Below are 12,281 nucleotides of genomic sequence, written 5' to 3'. Positions count from 1 at the left end.
ATGATGAATCTTCCGGAAATTCTTGCTTGCAGAGTCTGAATGGGTGTCGTCACTTCCGGATGTTAAATGGCGCCCTCACCGTCATCGCTTGCAAGCTTCCACATGAGGTCCATCAACACGTTAGTGTTCGCCAGCACTGCCTTCAACTGAAAATCAAAAGTCACATGTCTCTTGTTGACTTCGTCCAGCTTTCCGCTCACCGTGTCTAATGTTTCTCGCAATTCCTGCACTTCCTTGAACAACACCGGTGCAAGGGACTCACAATTGTCATTTCAGCGTAAGCGCACATCAACTCTAGGTGGAGTCCTAGGTTCGGGAAATCGAATGGGCGGCGTCCTTGGCTCCATGTCTGGTGAGAAAGACGTTGGGATTTCGGAAGTTGGCCCAATAGGAATTGAAGGACCGGAAATCGTTTAAGTTGAGACCGGATGCTTTGAGGGCACTTGCGCAGAAGAATTCCGCTGGACGGAGACTGAAGTGACCGACAGGGGTAGGGTCGGGGGTCAGCAGGAGGAGAACCGACAGCGAGTGTCCTGGCCCGAGATTTCATTGTATTTACCTGGGAAAAAATCCATAATATACTCATTATAATCTCAAAATGTATTTTATCACATACTTATTATATCTACTTATTTAAAAAATTATTCAATATTTATTTAATAATTTTTTTTTGCCCCTTAACATTTTTCTTATTCAGTCAGATAAAGATTAATGAAGTCTCGTGATTTTTCCTTAAAAAATAAGCTTAGTTTATCAAACCTTTTTCCTCATAGCAATTTACTTGATTTTGTTTCTCCATTTCTCCATTTAGAAATTTGGGTTTAACAAAATTGGAGTTTGAATTTTGGAGATATATTAAACCTGTAACTCGTTAAAGTTTTAGAGGGTGGGGGTGGGATGGGTGTTAGAGCGTTTTAGGATGTACAACACACCCACGCCCAAAATTTTCCCGTCGTTTCGCTATTTTAGTATACTGAGTATTTGATACATGACTTTATCTACTTTGGGAATGCACATATTGAACAAAATCGTTGGAGTCGTTTTTGGACTAGAAATTCTAAAAGTTACTTCCCTTTGGTTGTTTACGAGGAGAGAAAAGTAATCAACGCAACGAACTATATAATCTTTGATTTTCAAGAAAAGCCAGGTTAGCCTATATGTCAAATACCATTGACTTATTCTGTCAACCACATAACACTCAAATAAAGTTATCTTTTTGAAGCATATATCAAAAAAATCTTTATGTTCCTTAGTTCTCCTGCAAAACGACTGAGCTTTTTTTTTGATAAACAGGCAAAAACAAATAACATCATGCTGAAGTGAAATATGTCATTTATTAAAGTAAATGACGGAAAAGTAAAACACAGTTAACAAATTGGGGGTCAGAAAAAGGAGGACTCAATAATAGAGTATTACACATCTTAGTCAAAATATTACACAATCTGACCCCCAGCACCATAATGACATTGTAACATGATGTACATAGGCAAAAGGGGGGTCAACCAGACTAGAATAATAATTCCAACCCTGTAATCTTTCACAAGGTACAATATACATGCATTTTAAGTTGACCCCCTTATAAACATCATAAGTTTGGAAGACATATACAAAATGCTCTAAACTGCTGCCTGTCATCAAAAAAGGTGGGAAAACAAAATAACAAACAGCCAATAACAATACAATCGCGCAGGCATTAAATTGAACACAACTATGTTTCTCTCACCGCCGAGGAAAAACCATATATAAAAAGCCACACTGCTTTATGCTGAAAAATCATATGGAAACCTGCAGACATAAGCAAAATTGCGAGGTACACAAAATAATTGTCGGACTCATTCTCAGTAACCTAATACATGGATTTGCCATTTATTACAATGTACAAAAAGTTTACTTGTTCATTAAGAACCTGCGGTAGAAATAAGTACTATAAATCTCTTTTAAACCCATTCAAACACTATCAAAAAGGATTGGTAAAACATAACAACAAAAATATCAACCTGAAAGAAATTACAAGCATTGGTGGCAGAAGGGGTGGATGGTGGGTTCAAAAAATTCAGCAGTTCAATAAACCATGCTTTCTCGTTTGGTAAACGGATCAATAATGATCACGTGGAAAAGGGTAAAATTAGTTCAAAAAAGGAACCGAATAGCTACTTAGTATAAAACTATGTCCAATACAGACACTGTTTTATAATAACATAATAAAACAAGAACATGTCACATAAATGAAATTATTTGCAACTATTTTATGTTCCTTAGTTCTCCTGCCAAACGACTGAGCTTGTTTTTTGATAAACAGGCAAAAACAAATAACATCATGCTGAAGTGAAATATGTCATTTATTAAAGTAAATGACGGAAAAGTAAAACACAGTTAACAAATTGGGGGTCAGAAAAAGGAGGACTCAATAATAGAGTATTACACATCTTAGTCAAAATATTACACAATCTGACCCCCAGCACCATAATGACATTGTAACATGATGTACATAGGCAAAAGGGGGTCAACCAGACTAGAATAATAATTCCAACCCTGTAATCTTTCACAAGGTACAATATACATGCATTTTAAGTTGACCCCCTTATAAACATCATAAGTTTGGAAGACATATACAAAATGCTCTAAACTGCTGCCTGTCATCAAAAAAGGTGGGAAAACAAAATAACAAACAGCCACAATCCAATCAGAGATTGGATCCACCCACCCAAAGGCGTCTTGGCAGGAGACGCAAAATTCCTCAACAGGATGATTAATACAAAAGCATTTAAACATCTTTTTTTTTTTTTTTTTTTTTTTAAATTGACATATACTCAGTTCAAAAGACAATACAATAGTTATTGTGAACAAGAAAAGGAAACATCCAATAAGACTGAGTGAAAACATTACAAAGGGCAAAACATCAAATAATTTTAAAAAGTGTACAAAACACCTGTCTGTAGTAAATATTAACCAGACAGCAAAATGGGAATTTATAATCATGGACAATGACCTTGTCAACTGCAGACAACTTCTGACCAGTCAACAAAGTTGTTAAACTTACATCATTCTGCATCAAAATGTGCCTCTTGACTGCAGACAACTTCTGAACAGTCAACAAAGGTATCAAACATATACCATGCTGCAGTCAACAGAGTTGTTAAACTTACATCATTTTGCATCAAAATGTGCCTCTTTACTGCAGACAACTTCTAACCAGTCAACAAAGGTATCAAACAAACACCATGCAGCCTTAAAGTGCCTCTTAACTGCAGGCAACTTTTGTTCAGTCAACAAAGTTGCTAAACATACACCATGCTGCATAGACATAAAAATATGCCTCGTGACTGCAGACAGTTAACTTCTGAAGCAGTCAACAAAGGTGTCAAACATACACCATGCTGCATAAAATGTGTCACATGACTGCAGACAACTTCTGACCAGTCAACCGAGATGTCAAACTTATAAAAATGTTCCTCTTAACTGCAGACAACTTCTGACCACTCGAGAGGAAAAACAGATTACCAAACTGAGGGTTTGAATTTGTGAGGATAGGTATAAGGAACCAACAGACCACTTCTGGCTTGGCTTGGCGGAATCTGACAATACAGATAATGTCATACATATGGTATAACGCTCTGATAAACTATAGGTAACTGATGTCAGCAAGAGACATTTAAAATAAATTAATAAATACTGTGTATATTTAAAGTAATGAAACTGCCTCAACACGTATGGCCCAGTGCTCTGTGACATATAGCATAAACAAAGTGGTATAAATTCCTTAACACGTATGGTCCCGTGTTTAGAAAATCTTCCATTTACAACATGTGACCCATTAAACACGTATGGTCCCGTGTTTAGAAAGTCTTCCATATACAACATGTGACCAACTAAACACGTATGGTCCCGTGTTTAGAAAATCTTCTATTTACAACATGTGACCCATTAAACACGTATGGTCCCGTGTTTAGAAAGTCTTCCATTTACAACATGTGACCCACTAAACACGTATGGTCCCGTGTTTAGAAAATCTTCCATTTACAACATGTGACCCATTAAACACGTATGGTCCCGTGTTTAGAAAGTCTTCCATTTACAACATGTGACCCACTAAACACGTATGGTCCCGTGTTTAGAAAATCTTCCATTTACAACATGTGACCCATTAAACACGTATGGTCCCGTGTTTAGAAAGTCTTCCATTTACAACATGTGACCCACTAAATACGTATGGTCCCGTGTTTAGAAAATCCTCCATTTACAACATGTGAACCACTAAACACGTATGGTCCCGTGTTTAGAAAATCTTCCATTTACAACATGTGACCCACTAAACACGTATGGTCCCGTGTTTGGAAAATCTTCCATTTACAACATGTGACCCACTAAACACGTATGGTCCCGTGTTTAGAAAATCTTCCATTTACAACATGTGACCCACTCAACACGTATGGTCCCGTGTTTAGTGAAACATTCCATGTACAAGATGATCTAACTATTCAAATACATATGGTCTTGTGTTTAGCCAATATCTATTACAACATGATGTAACCTACTAAACATGTATATGGTCCTGTGTTTAGTAAAACATTTCATGTACAAAACATTTACTTTCTAAACACGTATGGTCCCGTGTTTAGAGAAATATTCCATATACAACATGATGCAACAACTTAACACATATGGTCCTGTGTTAACTGAGATATTCCGTATACCAAGTGATGCAACTTTCTTAACATGTATGGTCCCATGTATAGTGAAACAACATTACATACAACAATCGAATGCATAAGTTTAAAAGCATCATCAATAGAAATTGCAAGGTTAATAAGCATTTATTTTATCCTGCATGACAGTAAATCCTCATTAAGATAACATTATGCTACGGTAATTTGCATTTGTCAAACGTATGGTCCCGCTCGACGACTACTGAGCTCTGCAGAGATTGATTATAGAGATGATTCATGAACTTTGTTCACCCTTTGTTTCATATTTTGTAGAACAGCTATTATAGGAGATATGATTTCAACAAAATGTGTATCTTTTAAAGGACCTGTGATTTTACCATTTTCTTTCTTTTTCCATCTAAAAATATATATATTAATGATCCTATGATCACCCTAAGTCTTCTTTGATTTCTAGAAAGTTTATTTTAGGTAGTTTAGTACCAACTGACATAAAACTTGTAAATATCCCTCTGACATGACTTTCAGTTTACTAGATCTTGATCAAAGCTTTGAAATATTCAAATGAATCTCTTTATCCTGAATGAGGTTAGTTTTTAGATTAAAGTTTTTTTTTTTTTTTTTTTTTTTTTTAATGCGTCGGTCAATTGAGTTAAAGTGATTGGAATTTAAAATTTTGGGCCCTGCTGCATATCTCTAACCCCTGTTTCAGAAGAATAAACTAAAGTTTGCTTCATGTACTGAAAAAAGACATGAAGTGTATAAAAATCATTATTTCAAAATTAGGATATATATATATATATATATATTTTTTTTTACAGAAACTATTGAATTAAGTGAAAAACCATTTGATCATGATATTATCTTACTCAATGGACTTGTTGACAGAGCAGTTCCCAGAAACATGAACCAATACACCACCCAAACTTAAAGTGGCTGTTGCCACAATACTTTGCTATGTTGAGGCAATGTCCTTGGTAATGGGCACTTGTTTGTCCACTGTTGTGTTGTCTGTGCATGCATATCTGATTTCTGACTGTTGTTTCCACATGGCCTATATAGCTTCTGCAAGTGTTACCCAGTGTGGATAGTGTCTGTTTCTAATTTGGTGGGATAGGTAACTCTGGAAAAATAAAAGTGTAAACTACTATCCAGTATATGATATTCATTTTTCTAATCAAGTGCTCTTATCTAAATCAATATTTTGTTTACGAGGAGAGAAAAGTAATCAACGCAACGAACTATATAATCTTTGATTTTCAAGAAAAGCCAGGTTAGCCTATATGTCAAATACCATTGACTTATTCTGTCAACCACATAACACTCAAATAAAGTTATCTTTTTGAAGCATATATCAAAAAAATCTTTATGTTCCTTAGTTCTCCTGCAAAACGACTGAGCTTTTTTTTTGATAAACAGGCAAAAACAAATAACATCATGCTGAAGTGAAATATGTCATTTATTAAAGTAAATGACGGAAAAGTAAAACACAGTTAACAAATTGGGGGTCAGAAAAAGGAGGACTCAATAATAGAGTATTACACATCTTAGTCAAAATATTACACAATCTGACCCCCAGCACCATAATGACATTGTAACATGATGTACATAGGCAAAAGGGGGGTCAACCAGACTAGAATAATAATTCCAACCCTGTAATCTTTCACAAGGTACAATATACATGCATTTTAAGTTGACCCCCTTATAAACATCATAAGTTTGGAAGACATATACAAAATGCTCTAAACTGCTGCCTGTCATCAAAAAAGGTGGGAAAACAAAATAACAAACAGCCAATAACAATACAATCGCGCAGGCATTAAATTGAACACAACTATGTTTCTCTCACCGCCGAGGAAAAACCATATATAAAAAGCCACACTGCTTTATGCTGAAAAATCATATGGAAACCTGCAGACATAAGCAAAATTGCGAGGTACACAAAATAATTGTCGGACTCATTCTCAGTAACCTAATACATGGATTTGCCATTTATTACAATGTACAAAAAGTTTACTTGTTCATTAAGAACCTGCGGTAGAAATAAGTACTATAAATCTCTTTTAAACCCATTCAAACACTATCAAAAAGGATTGGTAAAACATAACAACAAAAATATCAACCTGAAAGAAATTACAAGCATTGGTGGCAGAAGGGGTGGATGGTGGGTTCAAAAAATTCAGCAGTTCAATAAACCATGCTTTCTCGTTTGGTAAACGGATCAATAATGATCACGTGGAAAAGGGTAAAATTAGTTCAAAAAAGGAACCGAATAGCTACTTAGTATAAAACTATGTCCAATACAGACACTGTTTTATAATAACATAATAAAACAAGAACATGTCACATAAATGAAATTATTTGCAACTATTTTATGTTCCTTAGTTCTCCTGCCAAACGACTGAGCTTGTTTTTTGATAAACAGGCAAAAACAAATAACATCATGCTGAAGTGAAATATGTCATTTATTAAAGTAAATGACGGAAAAGTAAAACACAGTTAACAAATTGGGGGTCAGAAAAAGGAGGACTCAATAATAGAGTATTACACATCTTAGTCAAAATATTACACAATCTGACCCCCAGCACCATAATGACATTGTAACATGATGTACATAGGCAAAAGGGGGTCAACCAGACTAGAATAATAATTCCAACCCTGTAATCTTTCACAAGGTACAATATACATGCATTTTAAGTTGACCCCCTTATAAACATCATAAGTTTGGAAGACATATACAAAATGCTCTAAACTGCTGCCTGTCATCAAAAAAGGTGGGAAAACAAAATAACAAACAGCCACAATCCAATCAGAGATTGGATCCACCCACCCAAAGGCGTCTTGGCAGGAGACGCAAAATTCCTCAACAGGATGATTAATACAAAAGCATTTAAACATCTTTTTTTTTTTTTTTAAATTGACATGTAATCAGTTCAAAAGACAATACAATAGTTATTGTGAACAAGAAAAGGAAACATCCAATAAGACTGAGTGAAAACATTACAAAGGGCAAAACATCAAATAATTTTAAAAAGTGTACAAAACACCTGTCTGTAGTAAATATTAACCAGACAGCAAAATGGGAATTTATAATCATGGACAATGACCTTGTCAACTGCAGACAACTTCTGACCAGTCAACAAAGTTGTTAAACTTACATCATTCTGCATCAAAATGTGCCTCTTGACTGCAGACAACTTCTGAACAGTCAACAAAGGTATCAAACATATACCATGCTGCAGTCAACAGAGTTGTTAAACTTACATCATTTTGCATCAAAATGTGCCTCTTTACTGCAGACAACTTCTAACCAGTCAACAAAGGTATCAAACAAACACCATGCAGCCTTAAAGTGCCTCTTAACTGCAGGCAACTTTTGTTCAGTCAACAAAGTTGCTAAACATACACCATGCTGCATAGACATAAAAATATGCCTCGTGACTGCAGACAGTTAACTTCTGAAGCAGTCAACAAAGGTGTCAAACATACACCATGCTGCATAAAATGTGTCACATGACTGCAGACAACTTCTGACCAGTCAACCGAGATGTCAAACTTATAAAAATGTTCCTCTTAACTGCAGACAACTTCTGACCACTCGAGAGGAAAAACAGATTACCAAACTGAGGGTTTGAATTTGTGAGGATAGGTATAAGGAACCAACAGACCACTTCTGGCTTGGCTTGGCGGAATCTGACAATACAGATAATGTCATACATATGGTATAACGCTCTGATAAACTATAGGTAACTGATGTCAGCAAGAGACATTTAAAATAAATTAATAAATACTGTGTATATTTAAAGTAATGAAACTGCCTCAACACGTATGGCCCAGTGCTCTGTGACATATAGCATAAACAAAGTGGTATAAATTCCTTAACACGTATGGTCCCGTGTTTAGAAAATCTTCCATTTACAACATGTGACCCATTAAACACGTATGGTCCCGTGTTTAGAAAGTCTTCCATATACAACATGTGACCAACTAAACACGTATGGTCCCGTGTTTAGAAAATCTTCTATTTACAACATGTGACCCATTAAACACGTATGGTCCCGTGTTTAGAAAGTCTTCCATTTACAACATGTGACCCACTAAACACGTATGGTCCCGTGTTTAGAAAATCTTCCATTTACAACATGTGACCCATTAAACACGTATGGTCCCGTGTTTAGAAAGTCTTCCATTTACAACATGTGACCCACTAAACACGTATGGTCCCGTGTTTAGAAAATCTTCCATTTACAACATGTGACCCATTAAACACGTATGGTCCCGTGTTTAGAAAGTCTTCCATTTACAACATGTGACCCACTAAATACGTATGGTCCCGTGTTTAGAAAATCCTCCATTTACAACATGTGAACCACTAAACACGTATGGTCCCGTGTTTAGAAAATCTTCCATTTACAACATGTGACCCACTAAACACGTATGGTCCCGTGTTTGGAAAATCTTCCATTTACAACATGTGACCCACTAAACACGTATGGTCCCGTGTTTAGAAAATCTTCCATTTACAACATGTGACCCACTCAACACGTATGGTCCCGTGTTTAGTGAAACATTCCATGTACAAGATGATCTAACTATTCAAATACATATGGTCTTGTGTTTAGCCAATATCTATTACAACATGATGTAACCTACTAAACATGTATATGGTCCTGTGTTTAGTAAAACATTTCATGTACAAAACATTTACTTTCTAAACACGTATGGTCCCGTGTTTAGAGAAATATTCCATATACAACATGATGCAACAACTTAACACATATGGTCCTGTGTTAACTGAGATATTCCGTATACCAAGTGATGCAACTTTCTTAACATGTATGGTCCCATGTATAGTGAAACAACATTACATACAACAATCGAATGCATAAGTTTAAAAGCATCATCAATAGAAATTGCAAGGTTAATAAGCATTTATTTTATCCTGCATGACAGTAAATCCTCATTAAGATAACATTATGCTACGGTAATTTGCATTTGTCAAACGTATGGTCCCGCTCGACGACTACTGAGCTCTGCAGAGATTGATTATAGAGATGATTCATGAACTTTGTTCACCCTTTGTTTCATATTTTGTAGAACAGCTATTATAGGAGATATGATTTCAACAAAATGTGTATCTTTTAAAGGACCTGTGATTTTACCATTTTCTTTCTTTTTCCATCTAAAAATATATATATTAATGATCCTATGATCACCCTAAGTCTTCTTTGATTTCTAGAAAGTTTATTTTAGGTAGTTTAGTACCAACTGACATAAAACTTGTAAATATCCCTCTGACATGACTTTCAGTTTACTAGATCTTGATCAAAGCTTTGAAATATTCAAATGAATCTCTTTATCCTGAATGAGGTTAGTTTTTAGATTAAAGTTTTTTTTTTTTTTTTTTTTTTAATGCGTCGGTCAATTGAGTTAAAGTGATTGGAATTTAAAATTTTGGGCCCTGCTGCATATCTCTAACCCCTGTTTCAGAAGAATAAACTAAAGTTTGCTTCATGTACTGAAAAAAGACATGAAGTGTATAAAAATCATTATTTCAAAATTAGGATATATATATATATATATATTTTTTTTACAGAAACTATTGAATTAAGTGAAAAACCATTTGATCATGATATTATCTTACTCAATGGACTTGTTGACAGAGCAGTTCCCAGAAACATGAACCAATACACCACCCAAACTTAAAGTGGCTGTTGCCACAATACTTTGCTATGTTGAGGCAATGTCCTTGGTAATGGGCACTTGTTTGTCCACTGTTGTGTTGTCTGTGCATGCATATCTGATTTCTGACTGTTGTTTCCACATGGCCTATATAGCTTCTGCAAGTGTTACCCAGTGTGGATAGTGTCTGTTTCTAATTTGGTGGGATAGGTAACTCTGGAAAAATAAAAGTGTAAACTACTATCCAGTATATGATATTCATTTTTCTAATCAAGTGCTCTTATCTAAATCAATATTTTAAGCCATGTCCTATACAACTGAACAATCAGAACATGCAAGATAAATTCTTAGAGAATGACATAATTATTTTACTTTGGGTATTGCACAGCTGCAATAAATCAACAGGGAATAACAGGTTATGTAAATTCCAACATGAGAATATGTCTACATATATGCAGCATAAATTATTCTCATTATAACATTATATTACCAAAAAAGCACTTCAAAATTTGCATGTCATAATATACTACCATGCAGGTCTTGCACAAATCAACAAACACAAGTGCATTATTGTGCATATGGTCCTGCACAATCCAATAAAATACATGTGTATATGGTCCTACACAAATCAACAAACACAAGTGCATTACTGTGCATATGGTCCTGCACAATCCAATAAAATACATGTGCATATGGTCCTACACAAGTCAACAAACACAAGTGCATCTGATCCTGCACATTTTTCCCTGCAAAGTTCAACAAAATTCATGTGTATATGGTCCTACACAAGTCATCAAAAAATGTGTGCATAGGGACCTGCATGAGTCAACAACTTGCATGTGCATATATTGTCCTGCACAAGTGACTAAGTCAACAAAATACATATGCATATGGTCCTGCACAAGTGACTAAGTCAACAAAATACATGTGCATATGGTTGAGTACAAGTCAACAAAACATAATGTATGTCAATTTGGCATAACTATGTATGGTTCTGCATCAGTCGATATGTGCATATAATCTTTCATGAGTCAAAAGGTAATACATGTGCACGTGGTCTTGTCCAAGTCAACAAAATACATATGCATATTGTTCTGCACATGTCCACAAAATATGCGTATATGTTCCTACAAGAGTCAACCAAATGTGTCAGTGAAATGAATGTGAATATGGTCCTTCACAATCATAAAATACAACATAACGTGTAAATCAGTGGTGGGTTTGCATGGTAAACATAAGTAGTGTATGTGGACCTCACTTCTACACTAATTCTCAGTAAAAGGTCACCTGAAACTATGGTGTGCACCCTTAGCAACAATACTATATCAGCATTAAATCATGTAAATCATTCTACTTATATACATGTACAAGCTGTGCCTATGACCTGCACAGTTTATGTGATAAATGTGTATGTGGTCCCACGTACACTATATCTTGATTCAACAATTGAAAATTTGAATCATACACGATTTGTGTACCCATATAATGACAATATTTTACCAACATCATATAGGCAACTAACTCCAAACAATATTTTTGGCTCCATGAACAACTTGAGTAAACTTGAGTAAGATCATTCATTGTTCAAACTCTTAAAAGGAAAAGCAGAATTTGTTACCAAGTATAATACCTGTATTGGTAAAAATATTGCAAAATTATATAAGGAACCAAAAAACTTTAGCCTTTAATTATGAGCTACAGTGCAGGGAAATAATTTTGTCACAGCATCAATGCTGATTTTGGTGCTTCCTATGCTTGCTGATTTTGATGCTTCCTTTGCTTGCTGATTTTGATGCTAGTTATCCTTATCCTGATCCTGGTTTGATCCTTATCCTGATGCTGGTTTGAAACTAGGTCAATGCTAGTAATGCTACCGGAAGTAGGATTATCCTGCCGGAAGTGGATAATTCAAAAACAGCATCGCTATTTTAAGCC

The sequence above is a fragment of the Saccostrea cucullata genome, unplaced genomic scaffold (assembly GCF_032062105.1).
Source record: "Saccostrea cucullata isolate Sc308-1 unplaced genomic scaffold, CSIRO_AGI_Scuc_v1 ctg220, whole genome shotgun sequence".
NCBI lineage: Eukaryota > Metazoa > Mollusca > Bivalvia > Ostreida > Ostreidae > Saccostrea > Saccostrea cuccullata.
Note: the sequence above shows the minus strand (reverse complement) of the source record.